The sequence below is a fragment of the Nuphar pumila genome, chromosome 4 (assembly GCF_984573655.1).
Source record: "Nuphar pumila chromosome 4, dmNupPumi1.hap1.1, whole genome shotgun sequence".
In the NCBI taxonomy this organism is placed as follows: Eukaryota; Viridiplantae; Streptophyta; class Magnoliopsida; order Nymphaeales; family Nymphaeaceae; genus Nuphar; species Nuphar pumila.
Genome location: NC_143252.1, coordinates 96,374,649 through 96,400,401, shown reverse-complemented (window position 1 = coordinate 96,400,401; position 25,753 = coordinate 96,374,649).

Sequence of the window (25,753 nt, the reverse complement as noted above, 5' to 3'; positions counted from 1 at the left end):
TGCAACTATTTGATGCAATCATACCACTCTGAAGAAAAAACTTGATGGGCCATACATTCATAAAGATTATCCAAGAATATCGGCTACTTCAAGATGAAGATTTTTTTCTTCTTTAGAGTCATATGTAACAGAACCTTTAGAAGCATTGCATATTTCATATTAGACTATATGCTTTGAAATCATACAAGCCATTTATTTGCAAAAAGTTAAGCTTTCATAAAAGGATACGTTATGTATATTGTAGCATTTTAAAAGCACCTTTTTGAAACAAATCATTGTACTTCCTACAAGCATTTATGAAAAAGACATTTTAACAAGATATAAAAGCTCATGATTTCAAAAACATTAATTGTACTTCCTACAAGTATTTATGAAAAAGACAACTTGAAAAGATATAAAAGCTTATGATTTCAAAAGCTTTTATGAAAGAAAAGACAAAATGCATTGATTCATAATACACAATCGTTCATCTTGAATTGAAGATTTGAGAAAACAAATATTATTTTATACACAACTACTTATTGTTTAACAAGACAATTAATTTAGGAAATGACCATTTATTTATTTAATACTAAAATCCACACTAAAAAATGTCGACTTATATTTAAAGTCATCATTCTTTTTGTAAACATTAAATGGCACTTCAAAAGCATTTACTCAAGAAATGACCATTTATAAAATAAAGTACTTAACCAACATTTATTGTACTTACATACATTTAAACAAAGAAGTGACGATTTATAAGAAAACAATTAATGCACTACAAATCATTTAATTGAGTAAAGACAAATTACATTATAAATTACATTTCTAAATACTTCGACGTTCAATGTACTACAAAACATTTATTTTGAGAAAAGACCCATTACAAATTAAATCTCATTTTTAATTACAACAACGTATAGTCTACCTCAAATATTTAATGTATAAATGATAACTTGAAAAAACTAGCATTATTTAAATACACCAAACATTTATTTAACAATTCTTTAAATTATGGAATGACAACTTTTTGAAAAACCAATATAGTACACATATCATTTCACACATTTTTTCATAGAAAGTTGTTTTGAGATGACTTGACACCTCATATCACAAAAGGATAATTATTTCAAAAAGCAACGACTAATTTTGAAGACCTATATATATACAAATAAAATAATATAAAAAGACAAGTGAGCTTTTAAAGAGAAAAATTCCTACTCGACACACTGAAAAAGAGCTTAGAAAAAGAAAAAATTAAGAAAGAGAAAAAGACAAGAAAAACTCTCTGACAAAAGAATTAAGTGTGTGTGAAGAAAAAGAAAAAGAAAAAGAACATTCTGTTCTCCTGAGAGATTATTTTGCCCATTTTCAAAGAAGAGAACATTCTGAGAATCTTCATACGTGCATTCATACTCTGCATATCATTCTGAAGGTTCTATAGGAAAGTGTTGTAACTTTCTGTTTACTGCTGTATCCCTTCTCTGTTGAGAGAAGTAGACCTCTGTGAAAGAGGGTGTTTTCCTTCTCTGTTGAGAGAAGTAGACCTCTGAGAAAGAGGGTGTTTCCCTTCTCTGTTGAGAGAAGTAGACCTCTAAGGAAGAGAGTGTTGTACTATTTATCCCGTAACACAGATTTTATAGTGAAATGCTCAAGTGTTTTACTTGGGGACTGGATGTAGGTCAGTAACTCGACCGAACCAGTATAAATCCTGTGTTTATTGTATTGTGCCTTATTGTCTTTAATTTTTATATTATCGATCTGTATCGTATTTCACTATTCACCCCCCCTCTAGTGGAATTTCACTTAAAAGTTTAAATTTATAAGTTAAAAATATATTTTGAAAACACTAAAACAAAATGAAGTTTTAAAATCAATTTGGACTTTTCTAGACTCAACCTAACTAGGACACTGACTAACCCTAATCTAACCCTAACTCTTTCAAATGTGGTGCCATCCCAGAGTGGGCCTCACTTGAATTTTCAAAAAATCGATTTTAAAACTTGAAAATGAAAGGTTTTTAAAAGAGGTTTAGAATTGGAATGAAAATTGAAAGTTTTTAAACCAAATAGAGTTCTGACTGGATCAAAACTCCTCCAGATATGGTGCCAACTGAGTGGGCCCCACATCAGAGTTTTGAAAAAGTTGGAATAAAGACTGAAAATGGTTTTAAAATGGAGTTAAAATCAATAGATGAAATTCAGAAGTTTTGAAAATAGAATCCTAAGTGAACTCAAACTCTGGACTAGAGTCCTAAACCAACTAAAACTCTGAGATTTAGGTTTTTGAAAACCAAATGAAGAATTTTTTGAAAGATTTTATCAAAACTGGTGAAAATAAGTCAGAAAATGCAGTTAGGGTTAGAGTCCTAACTCAATCGAAACTCTGAAATAGAGTCCTGAATCAACTGAAACTCTACACACCAGACTAATTTTTGAAAAACAAGTGAAGGAAATAAAAATAGAAGTAGAAACAAAAGTCAGAATAGAGTACTAACCGGATTAGGACTCTGGGACAGAGTCCTGATCAAACTAAAACTCTAGATTTTTGATATTTTTGAAAGATAAAAAAAAGAATTTTAAATAGTTTTCTCATAATTTGATAAAATGAGCTAACAAATGAAGTTAGGGTCAGAGTCCTAATTCAACTAAAACTCTTGAAACAGAGTCTTACGTTGACTAAAACTCTATAAAATTGGATTTTTCTTGAAAAACAAGTGAAAAGGTTTTAAAAACAAGTAAAAATGGGAGTTAAAACAGAAATTAGAACAGAGTCTTGATCAGATCAGGACTCTGAAACAGTGTCCTAATTCGACTAAAACTCTAAAAATTTAGGGTTTTCTAGAAAACAAATGAGAGGATTTTAGAAAACAGGCAAAAATAAGATAGAAATTGGAGTCAGGTTCAGAGTCCTGATTTGACTTGGACTCTGGAGAAGAGTCCTAATTCGATTAGAACTCTGAGAATTTTTGGTTTTCTGAGAAGCAAATGATGAGATTTTAAAAAGGAGTTTTAAAAATAAGTAGAAATGAAATAAGATAATAAAATTAGGATAGATTCTTGATTCGATTAGGACTCTGGGATAGAGTCCTAAAATTTTAAAACTCTTTATTTTGGGGGTTTTTTTGAAGGAAAACAAAGATGTTTTGAAAGATCTTTTCAGATTTTGGTGAAAGTGAATAAAATACGAGACCAGAGTCAGAGTCCTAATCCAACTAAGACTATAGTATAGAGTCCTAAATCGACTGGGACTCTCGGATAAAATCCTGGAACTTTAAAATTTGGTTTTTGAAAAGATAAACAAAGAGTTTTTCAAAAGATTCTCTTAAAATTGAAGTCAGGGTCAGAGTCCTGATCCAACTGGGACTCTTTGAATAGAGTTCTGGTTCAACTACAACTCTGAGTTTTTGACTTCTTTTGAAAGATTTTAGAAGATTTCCTCAAAAATAGGTGAAAATAGCAACAAAAGATAGTCCTAATCTGACTAAAACTCTAAAGAAGAATCCTTATCCAACTAAAACTCTGAAATTTTAGACCAAAATGAAAGATTTTAAAAGATTTTCTAAAAAACAAGTAGAAATAGCAGTAAAACACAGAGTCCTGATCCAACTGGGACTCTGAAAAAGAATCCTAATCCAACTAGGACTCTAAGATTTTGGCTCTTTTGAAAGTCAGATGAGAAGGTTTTCGAAAACAAGTGAGAAACAAGGGTAAAGGATAAAATCAGGATAGAGTCCTAATCCAACTTAAACTCTATGATAGAGTCCTAGTCGGACTGAAACTCTGAGATTTTGGCCAAAATGAAAGAAATGTACGAGGGATAAGACTGCTTCTGGTTAAGAACATAAATAAATTTTTTAAAAAGGCTTAAAAGGTGAAAAGACAGAGTCCTAATCCGACTAGGACTATGAAATTTTGAGAAATTTGAGAAATAAAGGAATCTAGAAGCGACACCACCTAGATGGGTATCATCCGAGAGCTGAGATCAGTTAAGAATTGATTTTAAAATGAATCTAGATCGTCTTGTAAAGAAAATTCTTTGAAATAAAAGAATATAAGATTCTGAGGGTTAACAAATGATCAATATCGAACTGAAAACCCAGGTTTTGAAATTGATTTCGAAAGAAAAGTTTTAAAACTTGAATCTGGATTAAAAGATTTTGAAAAATAGGAGTGCTGGATCTCAAAAATGAGATGCAATGACATACAATGATGTGAAATGATATGCAATGAGATGTAGAAGGCAAACCCTGGATCAGGGATTTGAAATCCTGGACCCCTGGCAGAGATAAAGATTTAAACATTTATGTTCGCAAGGCAAGATATGATGATTGAAATCGAGCCAAAATAGATATTAAATCTTGATTGCAAGATGAAGTATTGAAATTTATTGTAAAATTTGGGCTATGAACAACCCTGGCTCAGATATCGACCAGCTAGTTCCCTGAAGGCTGCAGAGAGTGGGTCCTAGTGGCGAGAGGTAGGTGTTTGTGAATGAGAATGAAAATTTGAGGTGTTTACAGATGCCCCTCTTTGCTACTAAGCTGGTTGAAAGCCGAGCTTAGTGGCAAAGAAAAACACACCAAATTTGAATTATAAAAATGCCCCAGTTAGAAGTATCTGACTGTATATGAAAGAATTTGCTCTAATAATTATGGTAAATGTGGGATGGAGAATGAAGAAGAAAATTCACCTCATCGGAATGAGGCTCAGGCTTAGCCCTTAACCTGAATGGGACGAAAAATACCTCATAGAAGAACGAGGTTCAGGTTTGACCCTTAACCTGAGCGGGGAAAACACCTCACGGAAGAACGAGGTTTATGTTTGACCCTTAACCTGAGTGAAAAAAAAATACCTCGTGGAAGAACGAGGTTCAGATTTGACCCTTAACCTGAAGAAAAATGACAAAATTCTCGAAAAGAGAAACCATGATGAAACCTTTGGATTTTGCATAATAAATCCGAGAAGGGTTTGCAAAAAGAATGAAAATGGAGTTCCCTAAAGCTTGAAAAGGGATTGATCTTGGGCGTCTCATTGCTGAGACTAAATGACTTTTAAAATAGATGACCTTTTGCATAAACAATTCAGGTTTAACCCTTACCCTGAACGAGAACTGTCTATGGTGGGACAGTGGGGTACACAGGGAAGTATGCGAATTTGAGAGCCCAGACGCTCAGATCAAAACAAGAAGAGAATGATCTTAAAAATTCCCATTATTAGATCCTAAAGAGGGATAAAAACAATGCCAGGATATATCAAAATGGACATCAAGCTCTCACTTCATGTCAGGATAACTTGAAAATATTGTTAATAAGATAAAAATTTGTAGTTGATTCAGAAATGATTGAAATGTAAGCACATTTGTTTGAAAGATATCTCATCTTCTACATAGAGTATTACCTCCAACTAGGCTAACTCGTAGAATTCAGAATCTAAATCAAATTTATTGATGTTGAGTTTCTTCAAGGAAGCTATCCATTTCCTTGATATGAAAAGAAAAAAAAGACATTCTTAGTTTCATAAAAGCAATTATTGAAAGGATATTGATAAAGAATTTCACATAAATAAAGATAATTCTTGGCAGTTTGATATCTGGGGTTTACCCATGATGATCTTTTTGCACTCTTTTGAGACATAGAGGTTGAGCTTTCTTGGGGTTTGGTGAGAATTTCATCACATCAGCCTTCAACTCGACGATGTTCTGATTTTTCCTAGAAGGACACGTCACATGCTTCTTCAACTTGGAGAGGATCGGAGTCTTCTTTGGTCCCAAAAATTATATTAATGATATTGTCTCTTTAATTGAAATCTCTTGATAATCTTTTATGCTCTTTTGAGACATGAAAATTAAGCTCTCTTGGGATTTGGCAAGAATTTCATTGCATCAACCTTCAACTTGGTGATGTTCTGATTTTCCCTGGAATGACACGTCACAAACTCCTTCAACTTGGAGATGATCTGAGTCTTCTTGAGTCCCAAGAATTATATTGATAAAATTGTCTCATTGGATTGAAAATCTCTTTATGATAACAATGATCAAATATCTTTTAAGGATTGGCGGGAGGTTCATCGCATCAACCTTCAACTTGGCGATGATTTAAACTTTCCCTAGAAGGACACATCAAATACTTCTTCAACTTGGAGATGATCCGGGTTTCCTTTGGGCCCAGGGGTCTAACTCATCCATCAGTCTTCATCTTGACGATGATTGAGAGATCCCTTTTGCAGATAGTTGATTATAGCTTGATTGATTGAAGAGATATTGAGATTGAGTGAATTATTTTTTATATTGCCCAGGATATTTCCACTGTCTTATTACCAGAGGAATGATCTTTAAAAATGTGCCATAGCTATGATCAATATTAGTTCACTTATGGATTTTCAACATCATTGAATTTTTCCTTTACCGGTCATATCGAGGATTTTTCTTTATCCTTTTGGTTGATCAACAGACAAAGCTTGAATTTTCTTCTTTATTTGCAAAAGTCTTGTCCTTTTAGAAGAAATACTGAAGGTAATATGAGGTGAAATTTTGTGCAATAAAGATTTTGAAATCAACAACTATTTTTCATGACAAATTGGCAAAATATTCTTGGAATCCTTGGTGAAAAAAGTCGCTTAAGGTCTAAATGACACATCCATGGCTAGATTCTCCTCTCCTTTCCCTAAAGGAGAGACGCAGACTTGACCCTTATCTGAATGGGTAATAAAAAAAAATACTCCTCTCTTTCCTGAAGAGGAGGTGTTTGCAAAATGAACTTTTGAAGAGAAATAAAGTTTTCATCAAAAGTCCCTATCTTTAGGCTTCTCTTATGGAAAGGTGGCCGATAATAAAGATCGAGAAAATTATCATAGAGGAGTGAATCCATCACACTCTCCCTGGAAAAAGGGTCCTCAATGACAGGATGACCTAAAAAAAATATTGGGGGGTTACAAGAAAAATGAGTTTCCATTGAAACTCTCCCTAGAAAAAGGGTTCCTTGTGTGATAATAAAAAAGTGCTTTGCAAACTGTTCACAGAACACGAGTCCGTTCAAACTCTTCCTAGAAAAGGGGTTCAATGAACAAACAATAATTGTATGCGAAAAGCATGAGTTCTCTTAAACTCTCCCTGGAAAAAGGGTCCTTCGCAAGAGCAATGATTGATAATTGATTTTGAGCCAATTGGCGAACGCATTTGACAGAAAGGCCAAATCTTGGATGACCATAACTGACAAATGCAACCCGAAGGTTGGAAAATAATGACTGACTTTGATAGAATTGATAACCCTAAGGTTTGCTTGATAAAATTGATGACCAGAGGTCTGATTGACAAAATTGATGAAATGGGAGACCCACAGGTTTGATTGATAAAAATTTGGTTGATAAAAATTAATTGACCCAGGGGTCTGAAAATGATTGATTTTGACAAAATTGGTTGCCAGAGGTCTGATTGATAGACTGGAGTGACCTGAAGGTCTGATAAAGATTGCTTGACTTGTAGATCTGAAGATTGACATTGAGCCTGAACCCTAATGCAAGACTAGTATTTAGATTGTAACTAGTATGAAAACCGAATTTAGACAAGGTACTAACACTAGCACTGAATTTTGAGAAAGTACCAGTACGAGCACTAGATTTTGAAAAATTACCAGCATGAGCACTGGAATTTAAAAAATTACCAGCACTGAATTTTAAAAAATTATCAGCATGAGCACTGGATTATGAAAAAGTACCAGCACGAGCATTGGATTTTGAAAAATTACCCGTTGATTGTGATGAGAGATTTTTTATTTTTGCCTTCACGACAACTTGTCAGGGTCTCAGGTTTTATCCCTTATTCTGAATGGGTAATAAAATTTGATGCAAATGCAAGATGGGTGTGAATGAATGCAAACATATGCAAATGAAGGTAAATGAATGCAAATGAATAATGAAAGATTTTGTTTGATCCTGCCTGTATACAGGGTATTTCAAATAAAAGACAAGTTTCATAACAAAAATGCTCCAGTGTGTTCTGGGAGGAAGATGTTTAGATAAAAGAATAATTAATCATTATTTAAAGGAAATTCATTGAGGAATACAAAAGATAGAATAAAAGTTTTCTAAGTATAGAATTTTTTCAGATATCGGGCATTGATAGGATCAGGTAATTTTACCCTATCTGCATTAATCAGACGATATAAATTGCATGGTAATGCTTCTTTGACCACGTAAGGACCCTCACAGTTTGGTGATCATTTGCCTCATGGGCGGTGCTTGAGATGAGCCGTAGATCTAAAGACCAGATCGTTAACTCAGAATCTTCTTTCGATGACTGATTTGGCATATTGCCTAGCTATCCTCTGACGATAAGACTGAGCATGCTCTGCGGCTTTGAGTCTTCTCTCATCGAGTAGATCAAGCTGTAACAACCTCTGTTGTTGATACTGATCGAGTGGTAACTCTAGTAAAGATGCAAATTTAAGAGCGAGCTTTTGAACATGAAGAGGTAGTACCACCTCGGTTCTATAAACAAGTTTTGAAGCAGTTGCATTGGTTGGGGTCCGAATGGTGGTTCGGTATACCCAAAAAGCATCATGGATTTTCTCGTGCCAATCACAACCCATTTCAACGATTCTTTCCAAGATGCAAATCAGAATTTTATTTGTAGCTTCCGCCTGACTGTTCCCTTGAGGATAATAGGGAGCTAAAAAATGATAATGAATTCTGAACTTTGAACAAATGATTTTCATTCTTTCGTTCTTGAAATGAGTACCATTATCTGAAATAATGTTGTGTGGTATGCCAAAATGATAAAGAATATTCTTGTGGATGAACGAGACCACATGTCGACCTTCCACTGTGCGTAACATGACAGCCTCAACCCACTTGGTGAAGTACTCTGTTGCGACAAGGAAATATTTGTGGCCATTGGAGGCAGAAGGAATACTTAGGCCTATGATATCGAAAGCCCACATAGAAAATGGCCATGAAGATACCACTGATTGCAAATATGTGGCCGGTGCATAAATGGAAGGTGCGTGTATTTGACATTGAACACACTTTTTCACGAAATGATAGCAGTCTTGTTGCATGGTCTTCCAGTAATATCCTTCCCGAATGATCTACTTAACAAGAGTTTGATAACCAACGTGGCTACCACAAATGCCTTCGTGTGCTTCTCGAACAACTTCTTTGGCTTCTTCTTTGTCCAAGCATCTGGAATACTGTTATCGTCGCGAAATTTTTCCCGTCTTCCCCTTCCTTACAGAAGAGAAAGAGGGAAACGCTTTCGTGCTTCAAACTTGACCAGATTTTGGAAATTGTTTTGAAATACTCGCCTCCGTTTTGAAAATTGTGGGAAAATCCATGGGATGGGGCTCGACCTGTCGGTACGAGGTTCAACCGTTCCTGCCGCCTTTAACAGGGGTAATCGAACCAAGGACCAAAATTGTGCTTGACTTAGCGAAATTATTGAAGTTATGTTCTATCCTAAATGCACAGAGAATTCAGGCATGTGCTATGAGATTTTGGAAAATGCAGCTTGGGAAAACATGATGTATGCTTGGAAAATATTTGGAGTTGAAAAGATTCTCTCAGGAAAAAGCTGAAAGTCAATTTCTCAGGAAAACTCATGTGAAAAAAAGGGTTTTTGAAATCACGGGAAAGTTCATGAAGTTGTGGGAAAATCATGAATGGTTGAAAATCCTGGGAAAATGGAAGTGATTCTTGAGAAAAGGGTGAACCTTTGAAAAGGGAAACACTTCTTAGGAAAACTTGGACTTTGAGAGTTTTCTTAGGAAAATGATGGAAAATTTATAGGAAAACTCATTGGAGAAGGAAATTCAAAAACTTGGGAATCGAAATCCTGAGAATTTTACCTTTGAAATACTTGGAAATCGCTTTTTTGATCTTGGAGAAATATGGAAAAACTCCTTTGAAGCTCTTAAGAAAATAACATTTTCCAAGGAAACTGTGAAAAACTTGACTTGGGGAAAGCCGATTTTGGAAAATTCTTAAAGTTTCTTGAGAAATCGATTTCTTAAGAATGCCACTTTCTTAAGAAAATCATGAGAAAACCAAGGATTTCATGATGAAAATGAATGAATGAATGTACTTTGAAAAGATTTTCTAAGGAATTTGTTTGAAAAATGTGTATTAAGTCAAAATAAATCCTTCACATATCCTGACTGTGGCCATGAATATGTTCAGAGTTTAATTGATTTAATACACAAGATTTTGAAAAATTTGGAAATATGATGTGCATTTTCAAGATAGCCTAAGAGTGTAGGCTCAATGTGACTAGTAGAAAGATGATGGATCTGGGTTTCGTCCATATTCCGACTAGGGCCGTAAATATAGATCCCACCGAGTCCATCAACTCCCTAAGAGTTGGTGCACGTGCCATTCGTGTACATCCATAGTGCTTTTGAAATAAATGAGATATATGAATCATAACATCAGGATATTACTGAAATCAAACTATATGAGATGCAGCCTAATCTAAGTAGTAAAAGTAAATATTATTCCAAGTTTGATTGTTACATCTCTGACATAAGTCAAAATAAAGGAAATAAAATAAATAAAAAAAAAACATAATGTAAAGAATTAGCATCCTCCAGATTTTCCTGCAAATGGGAGTTGGCACAAGAGATTCCAAATACAATAGAGGAATTGAAGATTTGACAATAACCCCAATGCCCAACTACTTATGCTCAATTTACATTGAAAGGACATCTACTAATGAAATATAATGTCGGCAGCACGAACACGATGCATATGAAAATACCTAGATGCTATGCCCAAACAAAATGAGGAATGTACTAATGGATGCCTAAAAGCTTAAACTCCTATTAAATGAAATATACATCTAGAAATACATCTACTTGAATGTATATGGAAGGATTTCTACCTGAATGTTCATGAAAAAAAAAAAGGAATGTGTACATAAAGATATATATATATACATCAAATTCTCACCCGTACTATGTGAATATAAGCTATGGCAATATCCGGGAACACATATAACAAGAAGCATACTACTGTGTTGTAGGATGTGTGGGTGACCATATAAATGCTGGAATGAACATATCTAAGTTATGGGAGAAGGTGCAACAAACAGTTAAGGCACAAGTGTATCTACATGATTGATATTTTCATGAGTCGGCTAAACGAGAAGCAAGGGCAGGCGCAAAGGACCGTCCCATCATACAGAAAACGATGTTAAAACAGGTAAATATGTCAATAGACAAGTTATAGACAGAATGCTCAAAAGGAAATGCCTATGGCTGGGTATTGAGATATGATGCTGGCACAACTATAACCAACATTGCAGCTGTTATGACTGCACCTAAATGCTGAGCTTTAGGAGGAACCTCAACTCCCTTCCTCTCAAAGTTGCTGGAAAGACAAAATTTTCCAAAAAAAAAAAAGAAGATTTTACTAACTCTGGAAATGACAATTTCAGAGCCACCGATAACCATCCTCTCCTTTGTCCGCCGGCCTTTTTGCTTGCAGCGTCCCATCAACTGAGACCTTGGCAGCTGCTGCAGTATCTTCTACCCAGAATTTTAATTCTTCAATTCGGCTAAGGGCTCATCTTATTCAAATGACCGGCATGCACATGATAATCGATAACCAAAATCAAAGAAATAGTGCAGGACCACAATATTCTTACAACACAACCCCTACTTGTTATCATTTACAGCATGCTATAATCATTACTCAACTTAAGCTTTTATTCCTATGTTACTCTGTTCATGACACATGAACTTTGTGAAGCTAGTTTATAAGTACCCTGCTAAAATACAGAATGTATAGGAGAACAAGGATTGCTAAATACAGAATACATAGAAGAACAAATGGCTAAAAACTTAATAGAACAAATATATATTCATAGACCATCGGCGGGGATGAGCAAAACTGTCATTTCAGTGGGATGATCAAGTAGTCTCAGCTAATTAAGTTTAATCAATGCTTGAAATCATAGTTGAACAAAATTTAATGGAATATCAAATAAATTTAATCCAACGTGTACAGCCAACTAAGATCGTGAATTAGAATGGCTCCCAAAATCAATGCCATGGATCGAGCATTTGAATCTGATAGTAGATAGATCTCACATGTTTCATTAGGACAAGACGCCCAATTCATTTGGTCATGACAGACTGATTCTGCTAATTGATCATACATAGCACAATGAGAAAAAAAATTAGCAAGTTTTACAAAAAAAAAAAAAAAAGAGAAAGCTTATGACTATTCAGCACATTTCGGTTTCACAAGATCTCTCAAAGGGGTTTCACCATAACTCAGAATAACCTCCTCCTATAGCAACAAAGTAATAATAAGTTGACAATGGATTCCCCAATACAGAATGTCAACAGCTAGGATGCAGGTGTAAGCTATCAACTTGTGATAATGGGGAATAACATAAAATAATTCTCTTGCTGTAACACCAGAGGGGATAGAATGCCATAAGGAAAAGAATGATGAAAAGAAAATTTATGCCCGATGTAGTGCCTGTGTCAAGGGCACTCTTTGTTGTACGATGAACCCCTTTGGGTCTCGTTGGATGCCATGATATGCCAAAAATTCTTTGTTCTGCAAAAAAAAACTGTCCCAGGCCGAGATATTTTCCAGTGAAATGAAAATGAACCTCTTAAAGGGGTTAATGTGCAGGGTAAGGACTTGAGGTTGTGCCAATCACAGGGTTTAGGAGGAATAGACCCTGAAGTCGATTTATTGAAATATCAAGAGACCTCAGCTCGCTGCCATTCCTGTGAGTCGATGGCAGCACCCATATGGACTACTCTAAGAAACATCTACCACTTCTGATTTGAGGCCAAATCCTCAATGAAACCAGGAAAATCACACTGAAAATCTGATTTGGACATTTTTTTGATGGAAAACAAGGACCGTTTTGTGGGGGTTTAAAATCTTTTTAAAATAAATCAGACCCCAAATACAGCCAACCTACTTTTGGAGAGGTCGATGGTGCCATTGAGAGGCGTCCTCGAGCCTCAATGCATGACCCATTGTGAAGGTAAACCACATCCACTCAAAGAAAATGGATTTACCGTATATATCACCTGAACACCAGGCCTAATTAGCAGAGTGTAGATATAAGATGGTTTCTCACCTGCTGTCTTCAACTGTTTGCCTTCAGGAAGCCACCCTTTTGAGACTGGTTTATTGGATGGAAGAGGCGCAACGCTCGGGACCGACTGCAGGAAAAAGAAACTTCTTATGTATACTTTGTCAATCCAGTGAAGTCCTTTGGTTCTTCGTGAAAGGGGAAACCAACGAGAGAAGGGGAGTTCCTCTTGGTCTATTCGGTTAATAGGGGAATGAAGGCAGACCTTGTGAAAAGGGGGGGCTGGAATCGCCGATGGGGTTCGCCTCCTGCTGATCGAGAGGGAAAGAGATTTCCTGGGGCGATGCTAGAGAGTTAGGGGAAAAAGGAAAAAAAAGTCCTCTCCTTTTGGGTGGCTTCAGCCCTCTTTTTTAAAAAGAGGTTCCGCCCTTTCAGCCCAAAGTTTGGGGCACCTCGTGAAAGATTTTGATAAGCTTAAAAAAAAACTGAATTTTGAAAGTTTTCAAAATGTCGCCATTTGAAAAGGGCGGCTTCTTTCTTCCAGCAGATTTTTGAAACTTAGGTAAAATGGGGTCTTGGGTAGGGTTTCACGGTGGCTCTATCTTGGGGCTAAAAAGTAATAAGGTAAAAAAAAAAAAATGAATTTTGTTGTGGTGGTGCCACCTCAGCTGACTTTGAAAACCTTTAAAAAAAAAAAAAAAAAATTCTGCTTTTCTTGGCAAGAAGCCTTAGTGGGGTGCCACCTACGTGGGCCCACTAAATATTTTATTAAAAATTAAATCAAATAAAGGAATTCCACTTCCAGATGGGCACTGTTTTGAAAATAAAAGAGATATTTGAAAATGCTAGTGTGACACCACCTTGAGGCGGGTCCCACGTCACTTATTTGAAATAAGAGCCAAGTGGAATTTTTTTTTTTTGGAAATTTCATAATAGTAGGCTAGTTTTGGAAAAACATAAGCAAAATTTGGCTTGATTTCAAAACTTTGGAGGAAAATGGTTCTTCAGGGCGAAATTTTGAAAGAATTCAGAGTCTTTTTGTAAAAATTTGAAATAAGATCTTACGAATTTTGAAATTGTGTCCCCCTCTTTCCAACTGGCGAGATTTTGAAATGTCAAAACCATCCATATTGTTTTCTTGAGAAAACTTTTCGTAATTCAGGGTCCTGGGGGTAAAATGTGAAGAATTGGTAATTTTAAAACCCAGGGTTTGGAAATCAATTTTGAAAAGTTTTAAAATCAAATCTGGATTGACAATTTCGAAAAATCAGGAGTTCTGGATCTCAAAATGACATGCTGTGCAGTGAAATGATATGAAATGCTCGTGCAATGCTATGCAAACGACCTGTCCTACAAAGTTGCCATTCTGAACTTGCATTTGAAAATTCTGATTTTCGGTTAAGCATGAGATTTTTGAGAATTTGCAATTTGAGAGTGTCTCTGAGTCTAAATGGAGAAGTCTTGAGACTCGAGAATGGAATTTAGGACTCTTTGTAAGGTTCCATCTTGGAAAATGACTATTTTGCCCTTCCTTGGTTCTGGAGAACCGAAATGTGATGCTTGGTGGAAATGTCAAGAAGGTGAGTGAAAATTTGGGGTGTTTACAGATGCCCCTCTTTGCTACTAAGCCGGCTTGTGGCCGAGCTTAGTGGCAAAGAAAAACACTCCAAATTTGGGCTATAAAAAGATGCCCCAGTTAGAAGGATCTGACTGGGTGTGAGAAATTTAGCCCGGTGATCATGGTAGATATGAAGCGAAGAATGAAGAAGAAATACTCATTCTATGAGAGTGAAATTCAGGTTTTTATGCCCTTAACCTGGATGGGACAGAAATACCTCGTATGGAATGAAGCTCAGGTTTGACCCTTAACCTGATTGGGCGGAAGATGGAATACCTCTTTGAATGAGGCTCATGTTTATACCCTTATCCTGATTGGGCGGAAGATGGAATACCTCTTGGAATGAGGCTCAGGTTTATACCCTTATCCTGATCGGGTGGAAAATGAAATACCTCTTCAAAGGAGGCTCGGGTTTGTACCCTTATCCTGATTGGGCGGAAAATGGAATGGAATCCTCGAAGGAAGAGACCATGATGGGACCCTTGGATTTTGCACAGTAAATCCGACAGGGGTTTTGCAAAAGGAAGGAAAATGGGATCCCTAAATCTTGAAAAGGGATTGATTTTGGGCGCCTCATTGCTGAGACTAAAATCAGCTTTTGAAATTGCCTTTTGCGAGAAATGATTGGTGGTTCGACCTCGAACTGAAATGGGACTGTCTATGGTGGGACAGTGGGGACACCGGGAAGTGTGCAAGTCTGAGAGTCCATGCTCTCAAAGAAGGGAAGGAATCAAGTCCTTAGGAGGGATTTAAAATTGGTGTCAGGATGTATCACAAACGGATATCAAGCTCTCACTTCACGTCAGGATAACTAGAAAATATTGTCAAAATATTGAGAATTCTGTTGTTGATTCAAAGTTTTTGAAAATGTTGCACATTGTTACAAAGATATTCTTTCTTTTCTACCCAAAGCATTACCTCCAAACAAGGTTCACTTCGTAGAATCGAGACTTGAAATCCAAATTGCTTGCAATTGACCTTCTTCAAAGAAGCTATCAATTTCCTTGATATGAACATGAAAAAGAATTTGATATTATGGAAGCAATCGATGAAAGGATATTGATAATAGAATTTCACAAATTTTAAAAAAAATTCATGATAAATGTGGCAGTTTGATATCCTGGGAGCTTCTCTCATGATAATCTTGCTGCACTCTTTTGGCTCTCTTGGGTTTTGGCTACATTCTCCTTCCTTTTGGAGATGTTCTGACTTTTTTTTTTTCTTTCTTTCTCCTCTCTTTCTCTCTTTTGGGAGGGTACGTCACAAGCTCCTTCATCTTGGAGATGTTTCGATCCTTTTTTTGACGATATTGGCTCATGGGTTAGAGATTTTTTGGATGATAGCTAAAATTAAATATCTTTTAGGGATTGTCGAGAGGTTCATCGCATCTGCCTTCATCTCGACAGTGCTTTGGACTTTCCCTGGAAGGACCCGTCACAAACTCCGTCATCTTGGAGATGTTTTGAGTCTTCTTTGGCCCTGGGGGTCTACTCGCCTAATTCGCCTTCATCTTGACGACAGATGAGAGATCCCTTTTGCGGATATTTAATTGCAGCTTAGGTGATTCTGAGGAGACAGGGTTTGGGTGAATTCTCTCTTTTCTAGCACTCAGGATATTTCCACTGCCTCGTATTTACAAGAATAGCCTTTAAAGATGCGCCATTGACTGCGATCAATATCGATCATCTACGGCTTTTCAATAACATTGAATCTTCTTTTGTGGCCATATCGAGGACTTATCCTTCATCCTTTTGGTTGGCCAATGGAAAGAATTTGAAGTTTGAATCTCTTTTCGCAAAAGCTTTACTCTTTTGGGAGTAATGCTAAAGGTAACTAGAGATTTGTGCAATAAAGATTCTGAAATCAACAATTGATTGACAAATTGACTAAATTTTCTTGAAATCATTGGTGAAAGTGAGTATCTGAAGTCTGGCTCAATACATCCGTGAAGAAATTTCTCCTCTCTTTTTCCCCAAAAAGAGAGACTCAGGCTTAGCCCTTACCTGAATGGGAAATGGGAAATACTCCTCTCTTCCCTGAAGAGGAGGTGTTTGCAAAACGAACTTTCGAAGAGAAATTAAGCTTTCGTTAAAGCTCCCTAATATTAGGCTTCTCTTAGGGAAAGGGGGGCGATAATAATGAGGTCAGAAGATTGGGTCATGAAAAGAACGAGTCCATCACACTCTCCCTGCAAAGAGGGTCCTTCATGATGAAGATGGCCTAGTGTGAAATTGGGGGGTCACAAGAAAAGCGAGTCTCCGTCGAGCCTCTCCCTTAAAAGGGGTTCCTCATGTAAAATTGGAAATTGTTTTGCAAACGGTTCACAAAGACGCGAGCCACTTCAAACTCTCCCTAAAAAAGGGGCTAAGTGAACAAATTGGATAGCATGCGAAAAGAACGAGCTCCCTCGAACTCTCCCTAAAAGGGTCTCTCGCAAGAGAAAATGATTGAAATTGGATATTGATATTGATTGACCCAAAGGTCGAAATTGGAAATTGGAAAATTGGTTGCTGGAAATGGAATGACCCGAAGGTCGAAATAGGATGACCTAACGGTCGAATTTGAGAATTGGTTGACCAAAAGGTCGAAATTGTGAATTGAGTGACCCGAAGGTCGAAATTTGGAAATTGGGTGACCCGAACGTCGAAAATTTTGAGATTGATTGACCCGAGGGTCGAAAATTGGAAATTGATTGACCCGAAGGTCGAAAATTTGGCAATTGATTGACCCGGAGGTCGAAAATTGGAAATTGGTAATTGAAATTGAGAATTGGAAATTGGGTGACCCGAAGGTCGAAATTGGAGAATTGCCTGATTTGAAGATTTAAATTGGAATTTGGAAGGCGAAATATCAAATTTGAACGATTGACATACCCTGATGATCGAAATGGCTTGAATCAATCAAAGGAGAATGATGAGTTTGAGTCAGAGCTCGAATAAGATACAGAGATCACGAGTCGGAACCCGGATCAACAAAAGAAAAATAAAGAGCTCGAACCAGAGCTCGAATGATGTAATGCGATCACGAGTCGAAACCCGGATCAACAAAAGAAAATGAAGAGCTCGCATCTGAGCTCAAATAAGGTAAAGAGATCACGAGTCGGAACTCGGATCAACAAGAGAAAATGATTTGAATAAAAAACCTGAGTCGAAACTCGGTTTTGGGATTTTGAAAATGTACTAGTTTGAATACTGGATTTTGAAATAATACCAGTTCGAGTATGGATGATGACCTTTCAATTTTGAATCATTAGGAATTGTGATGGGACTATTTGTTGAAATCCCAATACTGATCGAACTGTTGTTAATGCAGTTGAATGCAAATGAATGCGAATTGATGCGTATGAATGCATAAGTGCGTGAAATGAGGAATTTGTTTATCCTGCCTGCAAACAGAACAAAATTTTAAAAATGCCCCAGTGTAACTGGGAAAGAAAGTTGAATCATTATTTGAAGGAAACGGGAAGATTACAAGAGGAGACTAAATTTTTCAAGTATAGAACTTTTTCAAGTGTCGAGCATTAATGGGATCTGGCAATTCTACCCCATCGGCGTTGATGAGCCGATATGAGTTGCGGGGTAATGCTTCTTTGACGACATAGGGGCCTTCCCAATTTGGCGACCATTTGCCGCCTGGACGATGCTTGAGATAAGCTGTGGATCGAAGTACTAAATCATTGACTTTGAATCTTCTTTCGATGACAGACTTCGCATATTGCCTGGCTACTCTCTGGCGATAGGATTGAGCGTGTTCTGCTGCTTTCAGCCTTCTCTCATCGAGCAAGTCTAACTGTACCAGTCGTTGTTGCTGATATTGATCAAGAGGTAATTGCAGAAGCGATGCAAATTTCAAAGCGGTCTTCTGAACATGTAGCGGCAACACTACTTCTGTTACATAGACCAGTTCTGATGAAGTAGCATTCGTTGGGGTGCGAATAGTGGTCCAGTAGGCCCATAGTGCATCGTGGATCTTCTCATGCCAGTCACGGCCTGTTTCTACAGTTCGCTCCAAGATACGAATTAAAATTTTGTTGGTGGCCTCTGCCTGACCATTCCCTTGGGGATAATATGGGGCAGAGAAATGATGATAAATCTTGAACTTTGAGCAGAATGTCTTCATTCTTTCATTCTTGAAATGACTGCCATTATCTGATACAATGTCATGCGGGATGCCGAAACGGCAAAGGATGCTCTTGTGAATAAAAGATACCACATGTCGGCCTTCTACTGTGCGAAGAGTGATAGCTTCTACCCACTTGGTGAAATATTCTGTTGCGGCAAGGAAGTATTTATGGCCATTTGAAGCTGAGAGAGTGATGGGACCTGCGACATCGATGGCCCACATAGAAAATGGCCATGGAGAGACAACAGACTGTAAATAAGTTGCCGAAGCATGAATAGAAGGTGCGTATATCTGGCATTGCACACACTTCTTCACATAATGATAACAGTCTTGTTGCATAGTCTTCCAATAGTAACCTGCTCTGATGATCTGCTTGACAAGGGTTTGGTAGCCGACGTGGCCACCACAAATGCCTTCGTGTGCTTCTCGCACGACTTCTTTGGCTTCTTCTTCATCTAAACATCTGGAATACTCTGAGCTGAATCCACGACGATAGAGGACATTAGCCAAAATGAAGTATCGAGTAGACATACGCTGGATTGCTCACTGCTCTTTCTTTGAGAGTTCTGGAGGAAATTCACCGGTTTCTATGAAAGTTTTGATGTTGTAATACCAAGGTTTCTTCCTTTGCTCAGCCTGGTTTACTTGTTCCGCTGGAAGGAAAGCAGGTTGGTCAAGTCGGCCAATTTCAAAAGAGCGACAAGATTCTCTATTTCTGAATGCCATAATAGAGCCTAAACTGGCTAGACTATCGGCTACTTGATTAAAATCTCTTTTGATGTGGAATAACTGAAATTCTTCAAACTTGCTGACAAGAGCTGAAACAATTTTCTGATAGGGGAATAACTTCTGATCTTTCACTTGCCATTCGGCTCGAACTTGATTGACAACGAGTAATGAGTCACCGTAGGCATGCACTCTCTTAACATTGAAGTCTAGTAGAATCTTTAAACCTTGAATCAGGGCTTCATATTCATCCATGTTGTGGGTACATTGAAAATCTAACTTGAGAGAAAATGGAATCATCTCCTTCTCAGGAGTGATTAATAGGATTCCGATGCCTATTCCAGCCATATTCTTGGAACCGTCGAAAAACAAATTCCAGATCGGGTATCGCTGAATGTTGCATATTTGCTCATCAGGGAAGTCATCTTCGGCTTTCACTTCTTCTGCCAGAGGAAAATCCGCCAATTGATCCGCAATTGCTTGGCCTTTGATCGATTGTTGCGAGACATATTCTAAGTCATACTGCATCAATAAGACTTGCCATTTTGCGACCCGTCCGTTGAGAAAAGGCTGCTCCAAGATGTATTTGAGAGGATTGAGTTTAGACAAGATTTTGACTTCAGATGCTAGCAGGTAGTGTCTTAGCTTCTGACACATCCATACCAGAGCTAGGCAGGTCTTCTCTATTTGAGAGTATCTCTTTTCATAATCTATGAAAGTCTTACTCACGTAATAGATGGCATGCTCTATCAAGCTGCCATCTTTGTATTGCGCCAAGAATCCGCCGCATGCGACTTGATTGACTGAGATGTATAATAAAAGAGGTTTTCTTAATTCAGGCGGCTTCAGGATTGGAGGATTGAGGAGATACTTTTTTATTCGATCGAACGATTGTTGGCACTCTGGTCCCCATTCGAATTTCACTCTTTTTCTGAGTAAGTGGTTGAAAGGTTCGCATCTTATTGCCAAATTGGAAATAAATCGCCGGATTGACTGCATACGTCCTTGAAGGCTACGCAATTCTTTGAGATTCTTCGGGGGTGGCATATCAATGACAGCCTTGGCTTTGGCCGGGTCAACTTCAATTCCCTTTTTGCTGACCAGAAAACCCAACAGTTTGCCTGATTCGACTCCAAAGACACATTTTTGCGGGTTAAGCCTTAACTTGTAAAGAATGAGTCTCTTAAAGACTTGATCAAGTGCTTCGAGGTGATCTTCTCCCTCCTTAGATTTCACGAGGATATCATCAACATATGCATCCATGATTTTGCGCATTTGATCGTGAAAGATAACGACCATTGCCCGTTGATATGTTGCTCCAGCATTCTTGAGCCCAAAAGGCATAACTGTATAGCAAAAAGTGCCCCAAGGCGTACTAAAGGAAGTTTTAGATTGGTCGCGGGCGGCCAACTTAATCTGGTTGTAGCCAGAATATCCATCCATGAAGGAGAACATGGCATGTCCTGCTGTGCTATCGACTAAAAGATCGATGCTTGGAAGTGGATAGTCATCCTTCGGAGTTGCCTTATTGAGGTCTCTGAAGTCTATGCAAATCCTCACTTTGCCATTTTTCTTTGGGACAACGATGATATTGGCTAACCAATCCGGGTAGTCAATAGCTCGGATAAATCCTGCTTTGAGCAAATCTTCAAGTCCTTCTTTGACTTGTTGTTCTATTCTGGGATCCATTTTTCTTAGCTTCTGCTTAACTGGTTTAGCCTCCGGCTTTAAGACAAGACGGTGTTCGACCAATTTGGGGTCTAAGCCTGGCATGTCTTCATATGTCCATGCGAACACTTTTTCATGTTGCTTGAAAAAATCTGTAAGCCTTTTCTTTTCTTCTGGACTCAAACTGGTTCCGATCTGGAGGATTTTGGGATCTTCCTCTGAACCGATATTGACATCTTCAGTTGGATCTTGTACTAGAGGAGATGGTCCGTCCTGCTTCTGAACTGCGGCGAACTCCGGTAATTCCTGAAGAGACTGATCATATTCTGCACAATCATCAGACTGCTTTGCACTCTTGCAATCTTCGGTGCTTGTTTTGACTCTGTGAATTGCTGTCGTCTTCTGAAAAGCCTTGGGATTGAGAACGAGCTTCTTGATTGTCCGAGAAGTCATTCTGAAATTTTGGAGAAGAAATCTGGTTCAGACAAATCGGCCTATAGTAAGACAAGCAATCATTTGAAGAGAACCATGCATAAAATGGCATTGAATTATAAAATGATGAGATAGACAGAAAGGGAGTAGATGGCATTCAGATAGACAAAGAAACTTGGAATTTTATTGATTTATCAATGACATCGATAAAATGAGACATTTATTTGGAAAAGAATAGAAAGACAATAACAAATGGTCTTCATTGTGCCCCTTTGACAAAAACAGTCTCCTTTGATGAGCTTCCGCCGGCAAACCCTAGTCCTGCTCTGTGGGGGCGATGTTTCTGGATCATTGGCTCGATGCGGCCATCTTCATTCTTGCCGAGTCCCTTGAAGGGTTGATAACCATGTTTCAGGAGCAAATCGAATCTCTTTCTTGCCTTCATGAATTGGGGAAACAATGGGTGGTCCTTAATGGTACTGTAGTTGATCCGGCCTCCAACCTTGAAAAATTGAGGACCTTTCCATCGGGTCATGGCTACCGTGTGCAGAGATGGCTCTGATGATGCCTGAAGTATTTCTCGATTTTCTCCGAGGTTGATCTCTTCGCTTTCCCTGATGCTGGGAATATCCGCATTGAATGATGGCCGAGGAATCATGGGCTGCGGGAGCCTTTCTTCTGGGTCTTCTCCCAGTACCGTGGTTATCATTCCACCTTTTGACCATTTTACACACTGATGGAGGGTGGAAGGCACTGCATTAGCATTATGAATCCACGTCCTTCCGAGCAGCAAGTTGTAGGTTGGTGGTACATTAACCACGTGGAAAAGCACTGAATGCACTGAATAGTTGATGAACACCTCCAGGAATATCTTGCCCTTGGCCGTTTGACCATGATTGTCAAACCCATAGATAGTGATGGGATCCAGAATATATTCTTCATCCTTGATCCCTAATGCCTTTGCGGTCATTTCGGGACATATGTTGAGGCTACTGCCTCCATCGACCAGTACATGGGGAACCGTCATTCCTCTGACTCGAACGACAATGTACAAGGCATTATTATGAAAGGAATGAGGCTTTGGAAGGTCCTCCTCTGAGAAGGTGATTGGCGCATTGGTCATGGCAGAGTTCACAATCTGTGCCATGTCTTTAGGAGTGGTACTGGGCTTAACTTTGATTTTCCTGAGCAGATCATCCAGTACTTGTCGGTGCTTGCTAGAATTTTTGGCCAAATCAAAGATGGAGACATTGGATAGAGCGGTCAGAGGCTTCTGACTTGAATTCTCTGGCCTTGGTCTAACGATTTGCTTGAAGAAGTCAGGAGTTCCTTTTGATTTGGGGTCTGACTTCACAGGTGCTTCAGAAACTTTCATTTTGCCGAATACTGAAATTAAGTCCATCTTCTTGGAATCTGGAGCTGCTTGTCGTAGTACCGATACCTGGTGCTGAACTTGTAGGTCTTGTGCAGAACATGGCTTGATGTGCTCATGTGGCAGGAATGGTTGTGCAGACACTACAGCTGTGGTGTGTGGAGGAAATGGCTGATTGAGAATATCCATCTTTTCTTTTTCTTCTTCTTCTCCTTCCACTAAAAGATTTTTTTCAATGAGGTCTTGCACGATGTTTTTGAGAACAAAGCAGTTCTCGGTGTTGTGTCCCACTGTCCTGTGGAATTTGCAGAACTGATCTTTCCATTTTCCCATGGGCACAGGGGGATCGGCCAATCTGGGCAATTTGACCATTTCTTTCGATAGCATATACTCGAGCACATTCTCGAGTGTTTGGTCAAGAGGAGTAAACTTTCTGTCGTAACTCCATCCTTCATGCTTAGTTTTCTCATGCAGTTTTGGCCCTTGATCCTACTTAGGAGGTTTGCTGTATTGAGGAGCAGGCTTTGCTTTCTGATCCTTGTTGTTCGAACTGCCTGAGCCATAGCAGTAATCCCTTTTCTGCCCTTTGTAACGATTTTGGCCTTTGTTGTTGTTGTTGGCAGAATAAGTGAAGTGAGCTTTCTTCTTCTGCTCACCTTGGGAGTTGTTCTTGGAGAATGTGAAGCCTTCATAGACTCCGTTTTCCATACTCAGTTCGAGTCATTCGGCTCGCTCAGTCAGCTCAATGAAGGTCCTGGATGGCGCTGTGGAGATTAATCCTCTTAACGGCTGCGAAAAATTGTTGAGGATTAGGAACAATGCATGCCTTTTCGAGATAGGATATCTCATCTTATTACAGGCTGATCTCCATCTGTGAATGAAGTCCCGTGCTTTTTCATTCTCATTTTGCCTTAAATTGCAGAGATGACTCAGTGTAGGAAGCGCCTCTGTGTTGAACAAGAAGCGTTCAATAAAGAGATTCACAACTTTGTCGAACTCCTTGAGCTCGATGGGGTTGATATGCTCAGCATACCACTTGGCGGCAACTCCTTCCAAGCTGCGGGGGAAGCATAGAAACAATGCTCGGTTATCCCTTTTGAACCTCGAGCATTCAGCAAAGAAAGTGGCGAGATGCGCTTTTGGGTCGCCAGAACCATCGAACTTGATGAATTTACGGGGGAGATTCTCCAGATCATCATCCCCTTCTAAGCCGTCATAGAAGTCCTCACTGGTGAAGACTTTCTTGCCCTTGTCGCGTGCTTGCAGATCCTTGACAACTCGGGCCATTTCCTTGAACTGCGCTTGCAAAGGCTCTTCTTTATCTCGGCTTTTTGATTTGCGACTTTTACTTTGGCCATGTTTCTGAAATGCCGGAGGCACTTCATATTCTTCATCTGTATCTTCAATGGAGTCTGATTCATCTGAGATTTCCTCTGGCTGAATCCGCTTCTTGGGAGCCTTCTTACTCCTGCGACCATGGAACTTTTCTCTAAATGGATCCCTTTCTGAGCTGGTCCCGGGCTGTTCATTCATCATCTTATTCATCATTTTTCTGAACATGGCATACATTTGAGGGTCTATGCCGTCATCTTCTTGCTGCTGCTCTTGACTCTTCTCGGATCGAGGGGAACCCATCTCTTCTTCTGAGGCCGACGAGTACTGGGATGCCGTGGTTCTTTTGCCTGATCTTGTCTCAACCATCAAATGATATGGATGCTCTCTGCAAAGCAAAGACTTGATTAGATTCTGAAGGAATTGACTTTTGGAAGAAATATTTGCTGGAAACATGGCAGACAGTTTGAAAAAGATATCCCATTACTAGGGACTGAGTCGTCGCGGGAATCACGACAATTGTGTTGTCATTTAAAAAGAGAAATAAACAACGAAAAATGCGCCTTGTTACCTAGGCGAGGTCGTCAAACCATCATAGAGAGAAAGAAAACTTTATTGAAATGAGAAAATTAAACTTTTATTGATCTTGACAAAGAGGTGGAGGACAAACAATTTGCCACCATTCACGATAATCAGCAGACACTCTAGGACCAGGAAAGATTTTAAGGGAGACAAAAGAATCTCAACTGTAGCGGGCAGAATGATATGCCCCGGACCATTGTGCGGAAGTGAGATCAAACTCTGCCATAACTCCTGATAACAGTCGGGCTTCGACGTACTGTTGTCTCTGGGAGAATTGTCGAACACATCGCTCCGGTTGGTAGTAAGTGCAGAAGAATGGTCCCAGCAACTTGAACCACTTGCCATAAGTGTAGGTATATCTGGGAGGAGATATTTGCCGATCAAAATAGTCCCAAACAACGTCATCTTCTTGAATGTTGTTGATCATAGACCGGTACTGCGCCACTGGAAGGAGTTCTTGACCATTGTATCTGAAAGAGCTTGCTCAGGCTGGAACATGCCGGAAGAACCAGGATTGAAGTGCGTAGATGCAACCTTCAACTAAGATGGATTCTCCAAGTGAGAATCGAGTCAGACCACGATATAGGAAGGCGAGCGCTGCCATGGCTATGGAGAGGCGATTGGTTTGCCGACTTCCCCATCTTCTCATAAGTTGGATTATCCTGATGTCCATGTAGTTTTGTCCATCTGGGAAGAGGGATAATCCTACAGTGCACAAAACCATTGCATTCTGGATTCTTTCTTTAGCTGTCCTTGATAGCGAACTGACTTCCATGAAGGTCCCGTACTGGCGGTACAACTCAAGTAGGTCGACATATTCATTTCCTTCCAACTGGATCAGGGGCCAGGATCGGCGGCCTATCATA